The sequence below is a fragment of the Petaurus breviceps genome, unplaced genomic scaffold (genome assembly GCF_028583685.1).
Source record: "Petaurus breviceps papuanus isolate PSGF00001 unplaced genomic scaffold, PetGlider_PUasm1.0 90895, whole genome shotgun sequence".
Classification (NCBI taxonomy): domain Eukaryota; kingdom Metazoa; phylum Chordata; class Mammalia; order Diprotodontia; family Petauridae; genus Petaurus; species Petaurus breviceps.
In genome coordinates, this window is record NW_027187372.1 from 8,047,500 (window position 1) to 8,058,726 (window position 11,227).

General features: G+C 34.9%; 1 pseudogene; it reads left to right on the forward strand.

The window, feature by feature from the left end:
• Window positions 1-752: 752 nt before the first annotated feature.
• LOC138150866 (exosome complex component RRP43 pseudogene) lies at window positions 753-1,719 on the forward strand (annotated as a pseudogene).
• Window positions 1,720-11,227: the final 9,508 nt, after the last annotated feature.

Here is an 11,227-nt window from a genome sequence, read left to right on the forward strand (position 1 = left end):
GGCAGATGTGAAAACCACAGTTATTTGGGACAAAGCTCTCTCCATTCTGAAAGTAAAGTTCTACCGTGACAAGGAGTTCAAAAGCCCAGTAATTGAATGGCAACATGAGCAAGCATAGGACACACAATCCTACTACCATAGATTCCTTTTTTGGGGACAAAAAGGATCAAAGCATGGAATGGGAGGAAGACAAGAAGTCAGAGCACCTGCATCAAAAGCTCCCAAGAAAAATAAGAATTGGTTACAGACCATAGAGGAGTTAAGAAGGATTTTGAAAACCAAGTAAGAGAAGTGGAGGAAAACTTGGGAAGAGAAATGAGAATGATTCAAGAAAATCAAGAAGAGTGAGTCAACAGCCTGACTGAAGAAAATAACACCTTAAAAAATAGACTAACTCAAATGGCAAAAGAGGCCCAAAAAGCCAATGAGGAGAAGAATGCCTTAAAAAGCCAAATTTGCCAGATGTAAAAGGAATTTCAAAAAGTCACTGAAGAGAATAATTCCCTCAAAATTAGATTGGAGCAAATGGAAGCTAATGACTTTATAAAAAATCAAGATACTATAAGACAGATCCAAACAAATGAAAGAATAGAAGGCAATGTGAAAGATCTCATTGGAAAAACCATTGACTTGGAAAATAGATCCAATAATTTAAATAGATAAATAGATCCAATAATTTAAAAATTATTTCCCTACCTGAAAGCCATGATCAAAAAAAGAGCCTAGACCATCTTTCAAGAAATAATCAATGGAAGCACGTGGGACACGTTGAAGATGGCGGCTGGATTCAAAACAGTGGAACCATTGGAATATTATAGGAGATTTTTGAAAGAGAACTGCCGTCCAGATGGAAGGGAGCTTGGGGAATTCAGGACCACTACTGTCAATATAGGTTCAATTACTACTGCAGATGGTTCTGCTTTAGTGAAGTTGGGAAATACAATAGTAATTTGTGCAGTTAAAGTGGAGTTTGCAGCACCCCCAGTAGATTCACTCAATAAAGGCTATATTGTTCCAAATGTGGATCTACTACCTCTGTGTTCATCAAGATTTCAGTCTGGACCTCCTGGGGAAGAGGCCCAAGTGGTTAGTCAGTTCATTGCAGATGTGATTGACAATTCACAGATAATACAGAAGGAAGATTTGTGTATTTCTCATGGAAAGCTTGCATGGGTTCTATATTGTGATCTCATTTGCCTTGACTATGATGGGAACATCTTGGATGCCTGCATATTTGCTTTGTTAGCAGCTTTAAGAAATGTCGAATTACCTACAGTTACTATAAATGAAGAAACTGGCTTAGCTGAAGTTAATTTTAAAAAGAAAAGTCACTTGAGTATTAGACCATATCTGATCACCACATCATTTGCTATATTTGATGACACTTTACTTATAGTGGACCCTACGGGAGAAGAGGAACATCTGGCAACAGGAACCTTAACAGTCGTAATGGATGAGGAAGGCAAACTGTATTGTCTACACAAAACAGGTAGAAGTGGGCTAACTGGAGCTAAACTTCAGGACTGTATGAGTCGGGCAGTTACAAGACACAAAGAAGCAAAGAAACTGATGGATGAAGTAATTAAGAGTATGAAACCAAAATAAACAGCCAGCACATATTTTTCAAAATGGATTTGTAAAAATTGTATTTGTTACAGTGCTCACAAATCTTTTATACTAAATAAACAAATATCAATACTAAAAAAAAAAAAGAAATAATCAATGGGCAGCTAGGTGGCACAGTGAATAGGACAGTGGCCCTGGAGTCAGGAGGACCTGAGTTCAAATCCAGAACTTCACAGACTTAACCCAGACACTTAACACAAAAACTAGTCATGTGACCTTGAGCAAGTCACTTAATCCCAATTGCCCTCCAAAAAACAAAAAGAAAAAAGAAGTAATCAAGCAAAATTGCCCTGATATTCTAGAACCAGAGGGCAAAATAGGAATTGAAAGAATTTACTGATTGCCTTTTGGAAAAGATCCCCAAAAGATAACTCCTAAGAATATGATAGCCAAATTCCAGAGTTCCCATGAACCTAGAGGTAAAAGTAGAAAATACTGCAAGCAGTCAAAAAGAAACTATTTGAGTATTGCAGAAACACAATCAGTATAACACAAGACCTAGCAGCTTCTACAATAAGGGATTGAAGGACTTGGAATACGATATTTTGGAGGTCAAAGGAGCTAGGATTAAAACCAAGAATGACCTACCCAGTAAAACTGAGGATAATGCTTCAGGGGAAAATATGGTCATTAAGCGAAATAGAGGATTTTCAAACATTCTTGATGAAAAAACCAGAGCTGAACAGAAAACTTGACTTTTAAATACAAGGTCAGAGAAGGATAAGAAGGTAAATATGGAAAAGAAATCATAAGGAACTTGTTAAAGTTGAACTATTTACATTCTTACATTGAAAAATGATAATTTCAACTCATAAGACTTTTCTCAGTATGAGGACAGTTGAAGGGAATATATATATATATGTGTGTGTGTGTATATATACATGTATAAATATATACATATATATGTAAGTATAGGAGGGTATAGGTGTGTATAAATATTTATGTGAGGGTGTGCATATGTATGTACATGTATAAATAGAGGGCACAGTATGAGTTGAATATGAAGGGATGATATCTAAAAAATAAAATTAAGAGGCAAGAGAGGAATTTATTGGGAGGAGAAAGGGAGAGATAGATTAGGGTAAATTATATCATATAAAAGAGGCAAGAGAAAATGGTTACAATGGAGGGGAAGAGCAGGAAGGTAAAAGGGAATGGGACAACCTTACTCTCATTGAATTTGGCTTAAGTAGGGAATAACACACACACACACACACACACACACACACACAAACACTCAATTGTGTATCTTACCCTACAGGAAAATAGGGGGTAAGGGGATAAGAGGGGGATGATAGAAGGGAGGGAAGATTGGGGGAAAAGATAGTTAGAAGCATTTTTGAAAAGGGGCAGGGTCAAAGGAGACAATAGAATGAGTGAGGGGTGGGATAGGATGGAGGGAAATATAATTAGCCTTTCACAATATACCTACTATGGAAATATTTTGTGTAACTCCACATGTACAACCTATATTGAATTGCTTATTTTCTTAGTGTTTGTGGATAAGCAGGGAAGAAGGAAAAGAATCTGGAATTCAAAGTTTTAAAAACAAATGTATGTAAAAAAATTGGTTTTTTTACATGCAGCTGGGAAATAAGATATACAGGTTCTAGGGTATAAAAATCCTTCTTGCCTTACTAGAAAGTTGGGGGGGGGCGTATGGGGGAGGATATAAGAGAGAACAGATTGGGGGAAGGGGCATTCATTAGACTACCTATTTTGTGGTAGGGGTAGGGGAAAGATGGGCAGAAAAATTTGTAAATCAAAATCTTGTGGAAATTAATGTTGGAAAGTAAATATAAATAAATAAATTAGAAAAAATAATAACTAGGATTTATAGAACCCTTTAAAAAATGCAGATGGCTTTATATATGTTAATTCTGTAGATACACCAACCTTTTGAGTTAGGTGATATTATTATCTCTATTTTAGAAAGGAGAAAACAGAGGTAGAGAAAAATTAAGTGATTTGCCCAGGGTCATACAACTGGCAAGTCTCAGGTATGTTTGAAATGCAGGTTTTCCTGATTACAAGGCCTATTCTCTAAGCATTGTGTCATTTTCTTGCACATTTTTTCATAGGAACAACAGTTTCAGTTTCTTTTTTTTCAAACTCTTTTTTAATAGTTGAAATGTATATTTTATTTTTAATAATTTCCTCTCTTCTTTCTTCAGAATTTTTTCCTCCCCATTAATAGTTGTGAGAGGTCCCCTATCTTGATTTTTCCAATTTTTTATGGTAAATCATTTTATCATCTGTCATGTATCCATTTCATTTTTTATCATAGCATATAGTATTAATTCTAGTGTAGTGATAATTTCTGCCAAACATCTTTCTAATTACTCTAATTGTTCTTATAAATAAAAGTAGAATGAAATCTTCCTACTAATAATACAAACACTCGGGTTTATAAAAAAATGTTTCCTCTTTTTTTTTTTTTAAAGAATAACACATACACATGAACTTATTTATTTCATTACTTATTTTTTGACCATGAAATTTTTTTTACCATCTTAATTTTCTCTTATTTGGCATATTTTGCAAGTTGGATATTTTGCTCACTTCTGGCTTTGTTTCTTTTAGTTGTTTTTAATGGTGCCAAGGTTTTTCTCATGTTTAAGATACAACATTTTCATTTATAATTAGGCTCAATTTTATAGATTTTTATTTTAGAATAGTTTGACTTCCATTGTTTCTGTCTGTTGTTTAGAACTGACTGTTTAGACAATTTCTATATTATTAGAATATGAAGTGCTTGACAGTGGGAATTATTTATTATTTGTATTTAAAACTCCAATACATTTTGATTTATTGATTGAGTAGAGTGTATGACCATGATTAGGAAGAGCTCACAATATGCCAGGTTTGTCAAAAGACATGAACCTAGAGGTAACTGTTTGGCCAGTGCAAAGACAAGGTGATATGTAGAATGACTATTTAGCAGTCCTCTAAACTGTATCATACTTTAATCCTTTAAATATCAATCTCCTGGAAAAGTGTAACAGCAACAACAAATGATGTTACTAAACGCTTAAGTCCTAAGCATACATATTTGTCAATCTTTCATGCTTACATTTTGTGTGTGGTGGAAATGATTAGCAGTCCCATTTTTGATTTGTTAAACTCTGAGTAGCTTTTTACTCCACCTTTTGAGGCTGCTAAACATAAGCCAAACCTAAGCTTTAAGTAAATCTCCCCAGGGCTCTAGATTTGAGGTGCAAAGAGCAAATGTGTTTGAAACAGTTGGATATAATGAAATAACTGAAGAACCACTCTATCTATACCCCAGGTTTAAATCAAGTGTTTGTGCATCATTCCAGGAATGAGTTTTTCATTTCTTTAGTTATATCCAACTCCTCATGACCCCATGAACCATAGCATGCCATGTTCTTCTATCCTCCATTGTCTCTCAAAGCCTATCAAAGTTCATATTTATTCTTTACACGATTACATTTTATCGATCTACTACCCTTCTATCTCCTTTTCCTTTTGTCTTCCATCTTTCCCAAAATCAGAGGCTTTTCTAACAAGTCACATCCTCTCATTATGAGACCAAAGTATTTAAACTTCCACTTCAGTATTTCACTTTTCAGTGAATAGTCTGAACTCATTTCTTTAAGTATTGAGTGATTTGACCTCCAGGAAGAAGCCTTAATGGAGATGGAGAAGGTACAGAACCTCATCCCCTCTTGACTCAGAAACAATAGCAATTATTATACTTAGGTAGATGCATGTATCATAGCTCGTTTTTTCTACTTAACACTGGAAAAAAGTAAAGATTTCATATTTTATTATTCTATGTTTGGCATATCTTAAACATTATCCATTAGAATATTGTACTCCCTCTTTTTAAACCTTCATGACCATCATCTATATGTGCTAGTTTTGTAGTTCTTTTCATTGTAACAGTAGACAAGGTATCAGAGCCCTGAGGAAGCTGTCATAACATGTTTTTAAATTCAGGAAATACTGAAAGTTATACTAATGAAAAGATATCTTCTAAAACAGAAAATTAATCAGTTTCTGAGTGGTATAAGCATATTTCATAGTTTATATTGTAGTTTTCTGAATAAGGATGGAGCAACAATCTAAGAAAAAACATAAATCTTCAAGATCTAACCCATACAGAAACATTTTATTTCTAGCTAATCACAAGACAAAAATAATATTCCATAAAATATTCTTTAATCATGCGGTTGAACAAAATATATTCATTAAAATGCTGTATTTTATCATTTTATAGCATGAATTATATTTTTCTTATTGATCTGTCTTATACTTTGATTTATGCTTTTTCTTCACTCCTAATTTACTCTGCTGTTGTCAGTGATTTCTGATGCTGTAGTTTAAAGTTTCTGATGTCTTTGAAAACACAACCTCTTTTAATGAGTTTCTACAAAATAAATCCTAAGCTGTGTGAAGAGGGGTTCTTCCTTTCTGTTTTGCCTCCTCAGAGCTTAGCATAGTACATAATACATAGTGGATACTTAATAAATACATGTTTTCCAAATTATGTGTCAAGATAATTTTTAACATTGATTTTTACAAGATATTACATTCCACATTTTTCTCCCTACTTCTCTAGCTCCTGTCCCATCTTCAGAAAGTGGTAGGCAATTTAAAATAGGTTAAACATGTAAAATTTCCATATAAGTCACAGTTGTGAAAGAAAAAAAGATTAAAAGGAAAAAAAATAAAAAGAATGAAGAAAATGAAAAAAAAATGCTTCGACCAGCATTTGGAGTTCAAAAGTTTTTCCATCCAGATGTGGATAGCATTTTCCTTAGGGTGTCCTTTGTACTTCTCTTGGATCATTGTGTTGCTGAGAAGCATTAGGTCATTCATAGCTGATCATCACACTATGCTGCTGACACTGTGTATAATATTTTCCTGGTTCTACTTATTTCCCTTTGTATCCATTCATACAACTTTCCATGGTTTTCTGAAATTTGCCTTTTCATTATTCTTACTGACAGTAGTATTCCATTACATTCATATACCACAGCTTGTTCAGCCATTCCCCAATTGATCAGCATCTCCTCAATTTCCAATTCTTTGCCACCACAAAAAAAGAATTGCTATAAATATTTTTACACATGAACCAGATTTTTGGTTCAATTCTTGTCTCCTAATGAAAGCTTGAAATCTTTCTATTTCATTTAATGACCATTTTTCCCTTGATGTATTATGCTTAATTTTGTCAGGTAGGTGAATCTTGACTATATTCCTAGATACTTTTCCTCCAGGAATATCATCTTCCATGATGTCCTTTACTTTAATGTTGCAGCTTCTAAGTCCTGTGTAATCCTAATTGTGAATCCCTGATACTCTGGAATCTTACATTATTTTTGCCTTGACCTGAAAGTTCTAAAATTTGGCTATACTGTTCCTTGGATTTGTTTTTTTTTTTATTTTGAAATCTCTTTCCTGAGGATCAGTGGATTCTTTCAATGCCTATTCTGTCTTCTGGTTTCAGGACATCAGGGAAGTTTTCCTTGATAATTTCTTGAAAGATACTATACAGGTACTCTTTTTGACTTTCAGTGATTCTGATACTGTCTCTCCTGGATCTACTTTCTGGTTCAACTGTTTTTCATATGGGGGACTTTAAATTTTCTTCCACTTTTTTCATTATTTTGGTATGTTTGATTGATTCATGATATCTCATATATTCATTAGTTTCCACTTCCTCCTCACTTTTAAGATGTTGTTTTCCTCAATTAACTTTTGAACTTTCTTTTCCATTTAGCAAATTCTATTCTTTCAGGAATTATTTTCTTCAGTGGGTTTTTCCAGCTCCATTTCCCTTTGTCCAAGTCTACATTTTAAGCAGCTTTTTAAACTGTTGACTTTTTTTTCTCGCATCATTCTCATTGCTTTCCCTAATTATTCTTCTGCCTCTCATATGATTTTTATCTCAACAAGAAATTAAGATCTTTGTTGGCTTGAGGCCACTTCCCATTTTGTTTGGGGCTTTGCCCTTAGGTGTTTTGGCATTGTTGTCCCCTTCTGAGTGTGAGTCTTGATCTTCCTGTCATCATAATAACATTTTATGGTCAGGTTTTTCTTTTTTGGTTGTTGTTTTTTGTATATCTTTTTTGGCCTTTTTTCTTTTGAATTTCAGCTGCACTTTTGGGGTGCAAGGGAAATTGTCTAAGGCTGTTTACCTAAAGCTTCACTGATATTGCTCTGAGGCTCATAGGCAACTGCAGTGTCTGGTGCTATGCTGTTGGTCTGGGGAAGGAGGTAGTTGGTGCTGCTGGAGGCCACAAGACTCTTAAAGCTTATCTGGTGCTGAGCTGGGTTGCTAGTGCTGGTGTCTGGCATATATTGAGGCCTGTGAAGTGTTTCGCCACTTCTTCAGTGCTACATTGAAGCCTTAGGTGGTCTTATCTTTGAAGTCTACCTGTTTTCCACAGGGATAAGCTGAAGCACATGGAGGTACTCAAGTTGGTGGCTACCTGTTTACTTAGGCACACATAGGATTTGTGTCTACCTCTTTGGATGGGATTATGCTGAAGAACATATAGGTCTCTCCTCTGGTGGCTGATTGTTTGACCAGGGCTATGCTGAAACATGTGGTGGTTATAGGACCTGGACTCTGCCTGTTCCCTTGGTTATGCTGGGGCACATAGTGGGTCCTGGCATTGGCATTTGACTGCTTGACAACACTGAAACAGTATCTCCCCTTGACTCACTGAGGTGGGGCTTGCTGCTGACTTGCTGTGATGTTTCCTCTCCTGTACTGTACTCCCCTTTTACCTGAGTGAGGCAGAAATTTTCTACCAATCTTCCAAGTTTCTTGGGCTAAAAGATTGGTTCATCCCATTGTAGTGCTATGCACAAGCAGCTTTCCAGAAGGATGCTACTGTGAACAGCTTTTAAGGTTCTGATTACACAGTATAGTGAGTACTCTATTCCATAACAAATCAAAGCAAAACATTCACAGAAATTCAAGGTACAGAATTCACAATATTGCAACTTATCACAGAAAATCACAATATAATATTCACAACAGCTTATCATTTAAATGGCCACATAGTTTTCACCAAAGTGGTCACAATATTTAGAACAAAGAACAATCATCTCATGGGGCAACTAAGTTAATTCAATTAGTCACTTATCAATAATAATCATCCCAAAGTACAATAGTCAAAGTTTCCCACTCATGGGGCACACTTGATTAACTCAATCAGTCACTTATTCATCAATCAATTACTAAGTATCATACACAAACCCTCTACCCCTAGGTCACTAGTAAACTACAATTTCATCATTACTCAGTACCCATGGAGAGGTCTTTTCATCTTGACTTGGGGCTGGTTCTCAGATTCCCTGGATCTCCTTCCATGGTCCCAGATTCTACCTGGATTCACCAGAATGTCACCTGGGTTCAATGGCAGACAGCTCCTAGTTCCTTGTACAGCTCTCTGGGTAAGTCCTGCTCTATACTGAAGTCCACAGGGTCGAGTACATGTCAGATCTTTCACAATTTCTGCTCCAGTGAATTCAAGGCTCAACCAAGCCACAAACAGACAATGTCTCAGCATCCTGGTCATGCTTCCTCAGTTTTCTGCCTCCTCAGTCTTCTTCTGGGCTCCTGGGCTCCTCTGTCACCTGAGTTCCTGGGCTCCTGGCTCCTGGGCTTCTGGCTCCTGGGCTCTTGATTCCTTGGCTTCTGGGCTCCTGTTCACAAGAAGCTCCACCACGACAAATTTTTAGGAAATTCTGGCTCAGTTCTCAATTCTCTCTTCTATAGCTGCTCTGCCACTGATGCTCATCCCAAGAAATTCTGACTGTGCCTCTCTTGGGTTTTTCTTATATACACACAGCTTTAGCTTCCTGTTTCAGCCAACTCCTTCTTGTTAGGATAGCAGCAGGATACAGGAGTTCATGCCTTCTACTTCCCCAGTAGAGGCTTGATCATTTACTAAGTGCTAAGTACCTGCTACTTTTGCCAACACAAAGGGATCTTCAAATTCAAATTACATTACCAAATTACATTACATTACACACATCTTTTTGATGCTTCTACTATTCCAGGATTTGTTTGGGGGCATTATTATAAGCTTGTTAGGAGGCAAATATGGAAGAGTTGTGGTGTTTTGCTGCTTATTATGCCATTTTGGTTCCTGGAAGTTTTAATTAATGCATGTTTATTGAAGAAATATATAATTACATTTAGGATCAACATAGACCCAGAGCTGAAATGAAACTCAGACTCTTAGTTGAAATACCTCTATTTATAGATGAGGAAAATGAGACTCAGGAAAATTAAACAACTTGTTTATCATTATATAGGTCATAAATGGAAGAGGTGAAACCTAAACCCAGATCCTCTGATTTTTATAATTAGTACTCTTAGGACTGTTGTTTGTTCTTCAATTTTGATCTGGTTACTGTATCATTGAGTTAAACAAGACCATATTAAGTTTTTCTGTGTGATTGGATCAGAATTTGAAAATTGAAGGGTAAAGGAATTCTGCACTACTGCACAAAGGGCCACTGGATGCCAAATAGAATCACTCACCTTTCTGAAAGAACTTATATAGAATTAATATATTTGGATAGATACGGCATATAATTTATATAATATATCCCTTATATTTCTCTATATATATTAGTACATGTGAACTATAAATATTATATTGAAATTGGCTCACATATATATGTGATATACATGTATAATATAGTTCATTGCATTATATTCAATATTATTATGTATACTATATCTATCTGCTATAGAGTACACACATGTGGGTGTATATGTGAATACATTTTTATAGTGTCATGAGTTTTTTTTTAATTAAAGAATCTCTTCTCAAAATAATGTAATATGAGTTAGTTACCTCATTTGTTAATTTGTAATTTGGATACGTAATTTCTCACAGAATTCCTACCTTTCTACATATTATGTTAAAATATCAACATAATACACTCATTTAGAAAAAAATCACTTCCACTTCTGGACAAACTAAATCAGAAAATATGAATATAATTCAATGTATTGAATGTCTGTGTGAAATTTATTCTTTTCACATCTGCCTCTAAGACTAACTAAATTCCTTTAAAGTCTTGTGTCCTAAAAAAAAACTCTCCTAATCCCTCTCATTTGTTATTCTTCCCTCCTAAAACTATTTTGTATTTATTTATTTGTATTTATTTACCATTTATCCATCTATGTTTGTGTTTTATACTGTCATCCAACTCCTATGTAGAATATAAGTTACTGAGTGCTGAGATTCTTTCATTTCTATCTTTTTATTCATGATGAAGATTATGGCCAACAGAAGTCACTTAATATATCAGTTGAATTGCCTTAAATGTTGTACTGGCCCAAGAGAATGAAAGCTCCTAGAAGGCAGACATAGCCTCACTTTTATTTTCCTATGCAAATCTCCTGGCACATTGTCTTGTATATTTTATGTGCTTAGTAAATGGTTGTTGAACTAAGAAAATTCATAAAATTAATAGAGTATATAAATATGCTCACATACCACAATCCTTTATATTAGGTCATTGTAAGATTTTATATATATATATATAATGGTCATTGTAAATTTAGTTCAGAGAGGATTTTTCTTTAAAGAAAATTAAGTAG